At 39.0% G+C, this 13,676-nt stretch overlaps 1 protein-coding gene and 1 pseudogene across 1 annotated transcript in view; one reads left to right on the top strand and one right to left on the bottom strand.

Annotated features, from left to right (window-relative positions):
- The window catches only part of ESR2 (estrogen receptor 2), a gene marked incomplete at its 5' end in the record, with an annotated part of 77,426 nt that overhangs the window by 49,639 nt on the left and 14,111 nt on the right, over nucleotides 1-13,676 (top strand). The gene's annotated exons all lie outside the window — the stretch shown is intronic.
- LOC138164318 (L-lactate dehydrogenase A chain pseudogene) lies at nucleotides 6,530-8,165 on the bottom strand (annotated as a pseudogene).

Raw genomic sequence — 13,676 nt, forward strand, 5'->3', positions numbered from 1 at the left:
AAGGAAGGAAGGAAGGAAGGAAGTACTCACAAACCATTTCATTCCATTGTATAACCTGAACTAGAATGGTAGCATTTGGAATGAGGTACCTGCAGGTTAGGGCTGCTAGGGGGCAAACTGGGTTAGAATGAGAAGACTGTCAGTTCAAATCCAACCTCAGACACTAGCTAGCTATGTGACCCTGGGCAAATCACTTACACCTGTTTTCCTCAGTTTCCTTATTTGTAAAATGAGCTAGAAAAGGAGATGGCAAGCCATTCTAGTATCTTTCCCAAGAAGAAACCCAAATGAAGTTAAGAAAAGTTGAACACAACTAAAATGACTCAGGAACAATTCTCAAGTCATCGAACAGTTAACAAAAAGGAGGTTTGCTTTGCCTTAATACAGCAAAGACAGAGGGGCACTTAGCATTGTTGGACTCTGGACTCCCTCCTCCTTTTCTCTTTATGGAAACATCTGGTTGTCAGGAGAGATATAGGGGAAGACAAAGTGACTTGAGTGGTCTTCAGAAATCCACTAAATCAGGAGGACTGACTGTATGTGAGTGGGACTTTTTATACTCATAGGGGACCTAGAAGTCAGGTCAAGAAAACTGCTTTACCTCTTCTTAGAGACCCTTGTCTCAGGAAAGAAAGCGGAGGGTGAATCTAACCCATATTGTGGGAAAAGGCTGGTAGATATTACTCCTGCTACAACCTGGGCTAGGAGAAGGGCAGGTCCTAGGCAAAAGTGCAACAGAATTAGTTGTCTTGTCCCTGTGGCCTCTGCCTTCCTTCAGCCAGGTAAACCAGGTAAAGAATCTGTTTCCCCTTACCCACAAGTGTGGTATAATGATGATAGCGTTTTAGTTGGAGTCAGAATACTCAAGTTTGAGTTCTCAATCTGCCATTTACTTAGTTGTGTGATACTGGATAACTTGATTCAACTCTCTGGGACTCATTTTTCTCATCTGCATAACGTGGCTGCTGTTGTTCAGTTGTGTCTGACTCTTCTTGACTGGGGTTTTCTTGGCAAAGATTCTGGAATAGTTCCATTTCCTTCTCCAACTCATTTTACAGATGAGGAAACTGAGGCCAATAGGGTAAGTGACTTGCCCAGGATCATACAGCTAGTAAGTATCTGACAACAGATTTTAATTCATGAAGAGGAGTCTTCCCTATGCCAGGCCCAGCACTCTACTGCACCACCTAGCTGTATAATGTGGGAGCAGGACCAAACAATGACTAAGGACCCTTCCTGTTTCATGTTTCTTGTTTTTAAATTGATATTGCTTTTTTCTTTTTCCCCCCAAATCTATCTTCCTATCTCATGCAGTTTAGAATTACAGGAACTCCCAACCAGCCTGTTCCCACTTTGATCTGATCTGCTATATTTCCCACCTACTCCCATTTGATCCCCCTTCCCTATATTAACGTCAAACATAGTGTGGGCACTTGATCAACATAATTCACTGAAACTCAGAACTCTAGAGCTCAAGAGATCTACCAGCCTTCATCTCTCCAGTAGCTGGGATTATAGGCATGTACTACAGTGCTTGGCAAAATCTATATTACTTTTGCTAAATATTTAGAAACCGCAGAATATTTGAATACCCTTGAGAGGCATTGGGTTCTAATGAAAAGAATCACTTAGAATCAAAAGATCTTGGTTTAAATCCCACACCAGACATTTATGACTCATGTGATTCTGGGCAAGTCTCAATTTCCTCCATTGAAATGTGAGGGTAGGGGAGAGAATTAAACTATATCATCTTGAAGGCCCCTTTCAATGCTAAATTTCTGATTGTGTGAATGTAGAGAGAGAATTCTGCTTCCTTTCATGACTACTAAGAATTGTATATGCATTCAGACAATACCTTGTGTCATATTTGGTATGTGCTTTTTGATGAATTTCTAACAGTTGCATTATTATCTTTTGGAAACTGACCTTTAAACCTACATCCATATTCAGTACATCCGTTCTATCTCATGTTATAGAGGAAGTGCATTCTTGTAAATGTGTAACTAAAATCCATTTTTTTAAAAGGAAGGGAGTTTATTTTTCAAAGGAAGAAAATTGGAAATTGTTTGGCAAGGTGAATACACATCCACTCTACGTTTTGTAAATCCTGATTTTCAAATCAGGTTTCCTTCACATAGGAGTTCACTTGTTGAGGTAATGACCAGCTTGCTTCAGAGTATTAAGAACTGAAGCAACGTGGGGCAGCCAGGTGGCACAGTGAGTAAGAGCACTGGTCCCGCTGTCGGGAGACCCGGGATCGGTTCTGGCCTCAGATACTTGGCACCCACACAAAATAACTGGCCGTGTAACCTTGAGCAACTTACTTAACCCCAACCGCTTTACAAAAAAAAAAAGAATTGAAGCAACTTATAATGTCCTGCCTTTATGCTTGCTAAGGGGAAAGAAGAAAGAAAGATTGAATCTGCTGAAGGATGGACAGACAGTCCAGTGTTCTTAGCTCATTTCTGGCAAAGTACTTTGTCCTGTCAGGAAAAAGAGGAGCCACGTATGTTTATGAAAGACTACAAGGAGAGCACAGTGTCTCATTACCTACTTAATTACATCTACAACTCTTTTTATTACATTCTGGGCTGCTTGTACCCCAACAAGGCAATTTTTTAATCAAATGATTTATTAACTTCTGGTTTACATCATTTCTTGAAGATTTTGAGTTACAAATTTTCTCCCCATTTTTCCCTTATCCACCACCCCAAAATAGTGATCCCACTGGATATCCCCTCCTTCAATCTGCACTCTCCCATATCTTCTCCAATACCTCATCCGACTTTCCAGTAGGGCACGGTGGATCTCTATGCCCCAGTGCCTGTGTGTCTTATTTCCCAGTTACATGTAAAATAATATTAATAATAGTATACATGTATTTTTTTAAACATTTGATTTTAAAACTTTGAATTCCAGATTCATTCCCTTCCTCCCTTGTCACTCACCCTTGCTAGAAAGATAAGCAATCCAGTACAGGTTGTACATGTGTAGCTGTGCAAAATATTTGCATAGTAGCTAGAACTTGTTCTATTCTCTACTTTGATACTGTCCTTTTTCAAAAGTGGGTGCTTCCAACTTCCCTCCCCCCCCCAGCCTGCCCTCCCTTCCATCATTCCCCCTCTCATTCCCTTCTCCTCTACTCTCCTGTAGCATGAGATACCCTATTTAGTGTGTATGTCATTTCTTCCCAAAGACACATTCAATGAGAATAAGGTTAACCCATTCCCTTTTGCCTTCCTGTTCTTCCCCTCCATTGTAACCATTTTCCTTTGCCTCTTCTATATGAGATAGTTTACCCCAATCTGTCTATCCCTATCTCCTCTCATTGTATTCCTCTCTCAACTCAATATCACTTTTAAGTATCATTCCTTCCTATTAAATTGGTCCTGTGCCCTCTATCTATGTATACCTGTATACATATATACACACATTCACATATGTATTCATACACACATATACCCTCCTATATAGACATATATTTCTATTCCCTTCAACTATTCTCATACTGAGAAAAGTTTCATCAGTTACAATTATCATTTTTTCCATGTAGAAATATAATAGTTCAACTTTGATAAGTTCCTTATGATTTCTTTTCCCTGTTTACCTTCTCATGCTTCTCTTGCTTCTTGTATCTGAATGTCAAATTTTCTGTTCAACTGTGGTTTTTTGCATCAAGAATGCTTGAAAGTCCTCTATTCCACTGAATGACCATATTTTCCCCTGAAACATGATATCCAGTTTTGCTGGGTAGGTGATTCTTGCTTTTAATCCCAGCTCCTTTGACCTAGAGAACATCATATTCCAAGCCCTTCGATCCCTCAGTATAGAAGCTGCCAGATCCTGTGTTATCCTGATTGTGTTTCCACAATATTCAAATTGTTTCTTCCTGGCTGCTTGAAATCTTTTCTCTTGATTTGGGAATTCCAGAACCTGGCTATAACATTCCTAGGAGTTTTTTCTTGGGATCTTTTTCAGGAGGAGATCAATGGATTCTTTCAACCTCTATTTTGCCCTCCAGTTGTAAAACATCAGGGCAGTTTTCCTTGAGAATTTCTTGAAGGATGATTTCTAGGTTCTTTTTTTCATCATGGCTTTCAGGTATTCCAGTAATTTTAAAATTATTTCTCCTGGATCTTTTTTCCAGGTCAGTGGTTTTCCCCGTGAGATATTTCACATTGCCTTGTATTTTTTCATTTGTTTGGATCTGTTTAATAGTATCTTGATTTCTCATAAAGTCACTAGGTTCTATTTGCTCCAGTCTAATTCTGAAGGAATGATTCTCTTCTGTGAGCTTTTGAGATTCTTTTTCCATCTGGCAAATTTAGCTTTTTAAGACATTCTTATCCTCATTGCCTTTTTGAGCCTCTTTTGCCATTTGAGTTAGTCTATTTTTTAAGATGTTATTTTCTTCAGTCAGGTTGTTGACTCTCATTTCATAATTTTCTTGCATCGTTCTCATTTCTATTCTCAATTTTTCCTCCATTTCTCTTATTTGGTTTTCAAAATCCTTCTTAAGGTCCTCTGTGGCCTGTAACCAGCTCATATTTTTCTTGGAAGCTTTTGGGTGCAGGAGTTCTAATTTCACTGTCTTCTTCCTGTTCCATGCTTTGATTTTTTTTTGTCCCCAATATAGAAATGTAAAGTTGGATTGCTCAGCATGCTTTGCTTCCTTTGCCTGCTCATGTTGCCACTCAGTTACTTGATTTTTGGGCTTTTGCCACAGTAGGACTCTGCTACCAGACAGGTGCACCTGCCAGGCTGACTCAGTGAGAGGTTAGCTTCTCTGTGTCGTTTTGTGGGTTCTGTAACTCCAAAGTTTCTTCAGAGTCACATTTTACATGAATTGGGGGAGGTGGAAGCCAGAGCCTCGAGGAAGTCCTGTTTCTACTCTGCCATCTTGACTCTGCGAAAAATGCAAATTTTTGGCTGTATAACCTTGGACACCTCACTTAGAATTGTCCATTTAGAGCTCTAAGGGACCCCAAAGTCATATAATTCAATATCCTTGTTTTACATCCAATGAAAGTGAGGATCAGGAAAGTCAAATGACTTGGCCAAGATTACATAAGCAGTAAATAATAGAACCAAAATTTGAACCTAGGTTATTTGATAAATACAGTTAAGAATGTGTGTTTGTTTTAATATCCATTCCATCATCAACTGTGTTTTGCAACAGAATAGTGCAATATCTAGGCATTTGGGGCTACAGAAGCTTTGGGCCTGGAGTCAGGAAGACCTGGGTTCAAATCCAGCCACAGATTGCTATGTGACTCAGAGCAAGTCACTTAACCTCTGTCTGCCTCAATTTCCTCAAGTGTAAATGGGGGAACAGTAGCATCTACCTTGCAGGGTTGTTATGAAGATTAATGAGAGAGATGTAAAAATGCTTAGTGCCATGCCTAGAATATAGTAGGTACTATATAAATGCTTATTCTCTTGCCTCTTTCTTACATATCTATTCAGGTAAGTGAACATTTATAGTGAGACTACCTGGTTAATACCAGGTGTGCATTTACAATAGTGGTTTTCTGTTATCTTGCCTCTAAGATACCCAGGGAACATTATTGTCAATTATTTCATTTGTGCTCATTATACTCTTATGTGGTATCAGATCTGTGTATGAGTTATGTAATTTTTTTAAAATTTATCAAGCATTTTTTATTCCTCCCACATCCCCCACTGTGTGTGTGGGGGGGGGGGGGCAGGCAGAGAAAATAGAACCACAAAGTCCTTATAATATATAATCTTGGTCAAGCAAAACATATTCTCACATTGGTCACATCCAAAAATATGTCTCATTCTGTGTTTGATTGGAATAATTGTGTTGATCAATTGTGTTAATAATGTTGAAATCATTATGCCTCTCAGAGCTCTGAATCTTTCCAAATTCCAAATCATATTAATGTTATATTATGAATTGCTCTCCTGGTTCTACTCACTTCACTCTGCTTATACCTTGTCAATGAAGACAAAAAAGAAAAGAAAATGAGAAATGTTGGAAGGGCTGAAATAAAATAGGCATATTATTGATATAGCTGTGAATAGGTCCTACCATTCTAGAAAGCAGTATGCCCCAAAGTGTGCATATCCTTTCACCCATAGGCCAGAGATCAAAGAAAGAGGAAATGCATTCTCAAGTTTTAAAGAGAAAACAATTCCAAAATGGGGAGAGGGAAAATTTGATTAGTTGCAGGTCCTGAGTACCTATAGAAGTTTCCAGAGAGATTTTATTTGTAGGTGCACTTTCAAACAAAGACTTTTCTTTCAGTTATTTGGTCATTAGTATTTTGTTCCATGGAGATGTTGCCATTATCAGCTAACAACTATCCTATACCTTGGGACTAGTCCTATTCGGCATATGATTATATGGCACATCTGCACAGAAGTGAACTCCCATCAGAACATTGCTTTGACTGACATATTGGGTTCTAATTTTTAAGCATTCAAAGTATATTTTCTTTTTGATCAGTTATTTGTTGTTTATTCAGTATTTAGGGTTAGTATGACACTTGAGGAATTGGTTGCATTGTTGTACATATACAGATCTTTTTATATAATATGGAAATTTACAACTATTGATGTGTGTGTGTGTGTGTGTGTGTGTGTGTGTGTAGACAAAAATCAGATCCTCTGGAAATGTGATGCATGGGGCCATGCTGTAGAGCCCTAATGGAGGGGAGCACAAGGTAATCAATGCATCAGTAAAGAATTACTACTGTATAGTGTCTTGTAGCCAGGAGTGTTGTCTTCTGGACCTATGGGAACCTGTAGCACCTACATACAAGGCAGGTAGTTTATATACCTGTGGGACACTGTCTGCTTGACACCAACTACTGAAACTATACAAGTCATATCCCGCATCATATGCAAACAACAACAGGGTTTAAACAAATAGTCACACGGTACTATTCCCCATTTCTAACTTTAGGAAGAGACTAGAGTGTGTTCACAGATTTTACATTTCTGGTGTTCAATCACTAATCAGAAGAAGGATTTGACCTGTTTGAAAAGCTCATCATACATAACCCCTTAACCACTGTCATGTTCTCTTGATGGAAGCACATTAAAAGGTTTTAAAATTTCAGCTCCTTATGGATTCCCCAAAGAGTATCTGCTCTCTTCTTTAAACGGCTCTCCTCCTCTGGATTCAGGTTTACCTTCACCACATATGAAATGCCATTCTGCCCCAAGATACATGGGACACTAAGGAAGACATCCTCATTAATGCCATATAGTCCCTTAATCATGGTGGAAATTGGATGCACTCTCCTAAGATTCTTCATAATGCTTTCTGCCAGATCTGCCACAGATAAGCCAATGGCCCAGGAAGTGTAGCCCTTCAGCTTGATCACTTCAAAGGAACTTTCAACCACCTGTTTATGAACATCTTTCCAGTTCTCTGAATCAGCATCATTTCCTATTTGAGGATTAACATTCTTCAGAGACACACTGGCAAGATTCACACCACTCCACAAAGGAACACTGGAGTCTCCATGTTCCCCAAGGACCCATCCATGACAACTTGAAGAATGGACACCAAGTCTCTCCCCCATTAGGTAACAGAAACAGGCAGAATCCAGATTGCAACCACTTCCAATAACACAGTTTTTAGGAAAGCCACTTAGCTTCCAGGCCACATATGTCAAAATATCCACTGGATTGGAAACAATAAGCAGCTTGCAATTAGGGCTGTATTTAACAATATTGGGAATGATGAATTTAAAGATATTCACATTACACTGGAGCAAATTAAGATGACTTTCTCCCTCCTGTTGACATGCCCCAGCCGTAACAATGACTAGTTTTGGGTTTGCGGTTACACTGTAGTCTTTTCCAGAAACAATCTTTGGCGTTTTGAGGAAAAGGCTGCGATGTTGGAGATCCATCATCTCTCCCTTTAGTTTGTCTTCTATTACATCAAGTAAGACAAGCTCATCAGCCAAATCCTTTGCTAAGATACTGATGGCACATGCCATGCCAACTGCACCACCAACCCCAACAACAGTGATCTTGTTGTGGGGAACCTGTTCCTCCTTTAGGACATTCAAAATCAGCTGATCCTTAATAGTACATGCCATTTTGGGGGATATCGAGGTTGCTGGTCAGGCTGTGAAAGTTGTGAGTTATAGTTGAGATGGCTGCTCCCAGACTCATGCAAAATATATTCTCCTTGCTATAAGTTCAGATGTCCTAATGCACTCCTAATTTCTTACTCACTATTCATTATCAATCTATAGTTGAGAATTAAATGGAACAAATTCTACTAATTTTCTCTTTCAAAAGTCCTTATCCCAACCGTTTTGTGTGTTTAACCTTATATTAAAAATGTATTATAGGGTCATTTTAGAGGTATTATACATTATCGCACCAATATTTCTCACTTGTTTGTCAGAAATGTGTTGATTTTGAAAGGCTCAAAATGATAAAAATATTCTAACCTTCCAACCCTTTAAAATGAAATACTTGGGTGTAACGTCTGCTGAAAAGGAGGTAATCAGACCTATGTTACACATATTCTGAATGGTGTGTTAGAATATGAGGTGATGGGGCGGCCAGGTGTCTCAGTGAGTAAGAGCACCAGCTCCAGTGTTGGGATGACCTGGGGATCAAATCCAGGCTCAGATACTTAGCACCACACCCAGAAATAACAGGCCGTGTAACCTTCAGCAAGTTACTTAACCCCAATTACTTTAAAAAAAAAGAATATGAGGTGATAAGATGCTCAGGATAATAAATTACAGCAGAGCTTTGAAATAAATCCAGGAAAAGAGTTTCCAAAAGCATTGAGGAGCAATGAGCACTGAACTGGGAGACATGAAGACTTGGACTCTAATTCTCATTTGATCACTTATGTAACACTTATGTGGTAACCTTGAGCAAATCAGTTCACCACCATGGTCTTTAATTGCCTTCACAGTAAAATTAAGACATTTGACTAAGTTATCCTTTCCAGTAATATATGACTGTGTCTGACTATCCCTAACAACTTTGGGTATTCTGGAGAAAAAATAACAATTCTCTTCAGACACACACCCCAGTCTTTTAGGGAGCTAAGACAAAGACTGACTTCAGAGGAGCCCCACAACTCCTTATCTAGCCCCATAGCCAAGTTTTGTTGCGTGTTATTGTTCAGTCATTTCAATCATATCTGACTGTCTATGACCCCATTTTGGGTTTTCTTGGCAAGGATACTGGAGTGGTTTGCTATTTCTTTCTCCAACTCATTTTACTGATGAAGAAACTGAGGCAAACAGGGTTAAGTGACTTGCCCAGGGTCACACACTTAAGTAAGTGGTTAGGCTGGATTTGAATTCTGGAAGAGGGATCTTCCTGATTGCAGGCTCAGTGCTGTACCCACTGCACCACCTAGCTGACCCTTCATTGAATAGAAAGCAATTCCTAGGGAACTATTGAAAGATAACTTCAACTTTCTTTCTAGGACATGGAGTGGGAGAGTTGTCTTTGAGTTACTGTGTTGTAATGGGAAGAGTTAAAGTGAGGAGCAAAGTGCATTTAAATCTTGTCGCTGACATATACTAGCTATGCAAGAACTGACCAGGTTATTGATTGTCTCAAAACCTCACTTACCTCATAAACATGTCAGAAAAAATTTTTGTAAACCTTAAAGAGTTATATAAATGTGAAAAGTTGGAGTTAAGTACAACTTCCAAAAGATTAAAAGTCATCCAGAGAGAAGTTGGTTTGGTAGGTGTTAGGTTTGTATGAGGGGAAACTTTAATAGCCAAAGTAATGGGATCTTATGCATAGTAACTTCAAGAAGGCCTAGTGCTGGTATGTAATGGCAAGCACCCCAGCATGCCCAGGGTGGCTGCTAGCACAGGTTCTTTGATCTGCTTTTCTAAAGGAAAGCAACTCAAAAGGGGTTAACAATCTTACTTTAAGCAAACATTATATATATCATTCACTTAGTTCAGGGGAAAAAGTCAGTACCCTGAACTTCAGAAAATACAAACAAAAATTACAAGCAGACAAAAAATACAGAAAGAGAAAATAACACAATTCAATAGACCAACAGACAGGACTTCTAGCTGTCTGACCATCACATACATACAGTGTTAGTTACCAGAGAGAGAAGCATCAACATTTGGATTTTCAAAGTCAGGGGGCTCAATGGCTGCCCAGAGTCTCATCTGGTCAAATCACACAACTCTTTCCAAAATGATCCCCCAAAACAATACCTCACTTCAGAGGTATATATAGTCTTCTCCAGGGTCAGAGAATATCACAATCCTCATGATCCACTGCCTCATTACAAAGTAACAAGGTTCCTGAAGAACAAGCCTCCCCTAAGCAAGTTTCTCCTGTGGACTCTGCTCCACCCTTCAGCAAACTCCTCCCACCACAGGCTTCATGTGTCCACATTCAGCCTATTCAGAGAATATTTTTAAATCAGAGAAGGTACTCAAATTCACTTAGGCTTATTAAGGGACAGGGAAGATCTTCAAATTCCCTTACCACTACATGGTATAACAGAGAGATTTTCTAGTAACATAGTGAATATTAGTTCCTGACTGAGGAAATCTTCAGAATGTCTCAGAAATCACCCCACGGGACTGGGCAAAAAGCCCTGTATTCAGTTTGTTTGTCCATAGCTTTTCTTTTGGAGTTAGAAGAGAAAAGACCTTTTTTCATATCCTGGCTCCAAATTGAAAGCTCTTCCCATTAGCTTTTCAAAGCCTCCTGTCTCAAAATTCCTTCCTGAAGGACAGTTACAGAAATATCAGTAGAAAATAGGGCTCTTTCCCCAGACACAACTGAGTAACTTCTGAGAGAGCTGAGACATTCTAAAAATTCCCTGGATCAAGCACCAATCTTAATGCTGCTTATAATTTCTGTGACCTTGGGCAAGTTGCTTTTTGCTCTAGATCTCAGTTTCCTCATCTCTCAAATGAGGAAGTGATACTAGATGGCCTGAAGGTCTCATCCAACCCTAAATCCAGTTGGATGTTAACAAGGATGAAAATAATGCAGAGAAAAGATGTTGCTCTCAGAAAATCTTTCATTTATCAAGATAAACATGGCTTTGGCATGAAAAAAAATCTATTCATGCGATCTCTACTTGGCATTCAAAAGCTATGCTAGTGGGGAACTATCTCTAATAAACTGGAAACGCTTCTTGCATGAGCCTAATAGAATTCAGAGGGGTTCACTATAAAAAAAAAAAAGGTTGCTACCAAATGCTTTTGGCTACAGCAACTCAAAAAGCTATCTAATGAAGTGTGGGGCGATTTTAATTTGCATTGGTGGAAGGCATTCTCCTATCAGTGAAATCACATATCTTCCGAAGGACCAAAAAATATTTTAGGAATTATCATATAATTCTGTCTTTATTATACAGTTACTTAAATCATGCAATTTGAGATATTTTTCTGGCAGAGTTGATAATTTTCTGAGCTCATGGTTTATGTTTCTAAATTAGGCCAACTCTTTGTATTCTATATTTGGTACCTATTTTCCAAAATTGGCCTAGTTTAGAAATGCAGATCATGTGAACAGAATTCCTCTTCCCTGCTCTGGACTCTGAGGCCCATACAGAGGTTCATGTAAGACTAATTCTCAACTTTAAGCTCACCGATATCTTTTCTAACCAAGTGAGATAACTAGGCCAGATATATTTACAAGGTTATATTTGCAAGATCATACTTGGCTTTTATCTGAGTGCCTCAAAGCACAAATCAAAAGGAAAAACTAAGGTCTGCCATTTTAGATTTCAGTGTGACCGGAGAAGTCACAGAAGGATGAAATTGGAAGGGAGAGTGCAAAGGGAGTTGTGACTATAATGGGGAAGGTCTGTGTCATGTCCCTTGTACAAAGTATTGATGTTTAACTTGGAGAAGAGGAGACTGGAGGGGGTGGGGAGAAAGGAGCACTTCCTCCAAAATTATCTCCAACTCATCCTGTATATGTGGTTCTTGTACATAGCTTTTTACACATTATCATCACCATTAGAGTGAAAGCTCCTTGAGGGTAGAATGGTTTTGGCCTTTCTTTGTATTCACAGGGCTTAGCACAATGCCTGGCACATAGTAGGTGCTTAATAAATGTTTATTGTTGACATGATAGGTGTTTCCATGTATTTGAGAAGGGCTGTCATGCAGGAAAGGTTAGATCTGCTCTGTTTGGCCCTTGAGGGAACAGAAGTTACAATGAAGCAAATTTAGGTTTCTCATAAGGAAAAACTTCTTAACATTTAGGGCTGTCCCCAAATGGAACAGGCTATATTGGAGAGGTAGAAGGTTCTCTCTCACTAGAAGTCTTCAGGCACTGGTTGGATTACTGCTTGCTGGGTGTTAGTAGCTGGAATTTATTTTCAAGTACAGATAGGACTAGATGATTTGTGAAGGTCTTTCCCAACTCTGAGATTCTGTGATAGTCCTTTCTTTCCACAAAAAACTCATTTAGTCCAATCTTCTAAATTTACAGGTGAAAAGTATCAAACACCAGAAATGTGAAGCCACTTGCCTAATGTTATACTGCTATTAAGCAGCGAAGCAGGGCTCAAATCCAAGTCTGAGAGCAGTGTGGCAGAATATATAGCATACAGAAATGGTAGAGAAAGATCTGGGTTCAAATTCTGCCTCAGATGATGACTACTACTACTATCACTACCACCACTATTACTACTACCACCAGCAGTAGCAGCAACTAACATTTACATAGTACTTACTATGTACCAGGTATTTTATAAATTTAGATTTATTTTTTATTTATGGAATAAAGCAAGTATTTCTGTAACATAGTACAATAAAAAGATGATTGCATGTGAAACCACAAGTTCACAAAGTACAACTTGCTATTCCTTTTAAAAATACAACAATCTTGAAAATTTTCTTCCCCCAACTTCAAAAATGTCTACTATTAAACACAAATAGGTATATGCATATATATACATGCATGTATATGTGTGTGTATAAAATTATTTTATACATATTTCTATGTATCAATTCTTTCTCTGGATGTGAATGGCATCTTTCTTCATAGGTCCTTTATAGTTAATTTGGGTATATTTTTTGCTTTTTTTTTTGGAGGGGAGAAGGCAGGGCAATTGGGGTTAAGTGACTTGTCCAAGGTCACACTGCTAGTAAGTGTTAAGTGTCTGAGGTCAGATTTGAACTAAGATCCTCCTGACTCCAGCGTCTCTGTGCCATCTAGCTGCCCCTAATTAGGGTATTTACAAAAGTCAAAATGACGTAAGGCCTCTAGGGGCACTTTATAAAGCACTTTACGATTATCTCATTTGAGCCTCACAATACTGTGAGCTGAGTGCTATCATCATCCCAATTTTATAGATGGGGAAACTGAAGCAAACAGTTTAAATGACTTACCCAGAGTTACACAGCTAGTAAGTATCTGAGGCTGGATCTGAACTCAGGTCTTCCTGAATTCAAGCCGAGGGTTACACCACCTTAACTTTAGACGAGTAGCTTAAACTCTCTGACACTCAGTTTCATGCTCTACAAAATAGATGTGCAAAGGCTTCTAATGCTCACAACGGGTTTGTGAGGAGGCTTAAATTAAAATATTGCAAATAAAGCATTTTACAATTTTTTAAACATAATCTTTTCTCCTGTGGGCTCTGCTCCACCCTTCAGCAAACTCCTCCCACCAGAGACTTCATGTGTCCACATTCAGCCTATTAGGGGGCAGAGAAT

Source organism: Petaurus breviceps, unplaced genomic scaffold (genome assembly GCF_028583685.1).
Source record: "Petaurus breviceps papuanus isolate PSGF00001 unplaced genomic scaffold, PetGlider_PUasm1.0 189, whole genome shotgun sequence".
NCBI classification, from domain to species: Eukaryota; Metazoa; Chordata; class Mammalia; order Diprotodontia; family Petauridae; genus Petaurus; species Petaurus breviceps.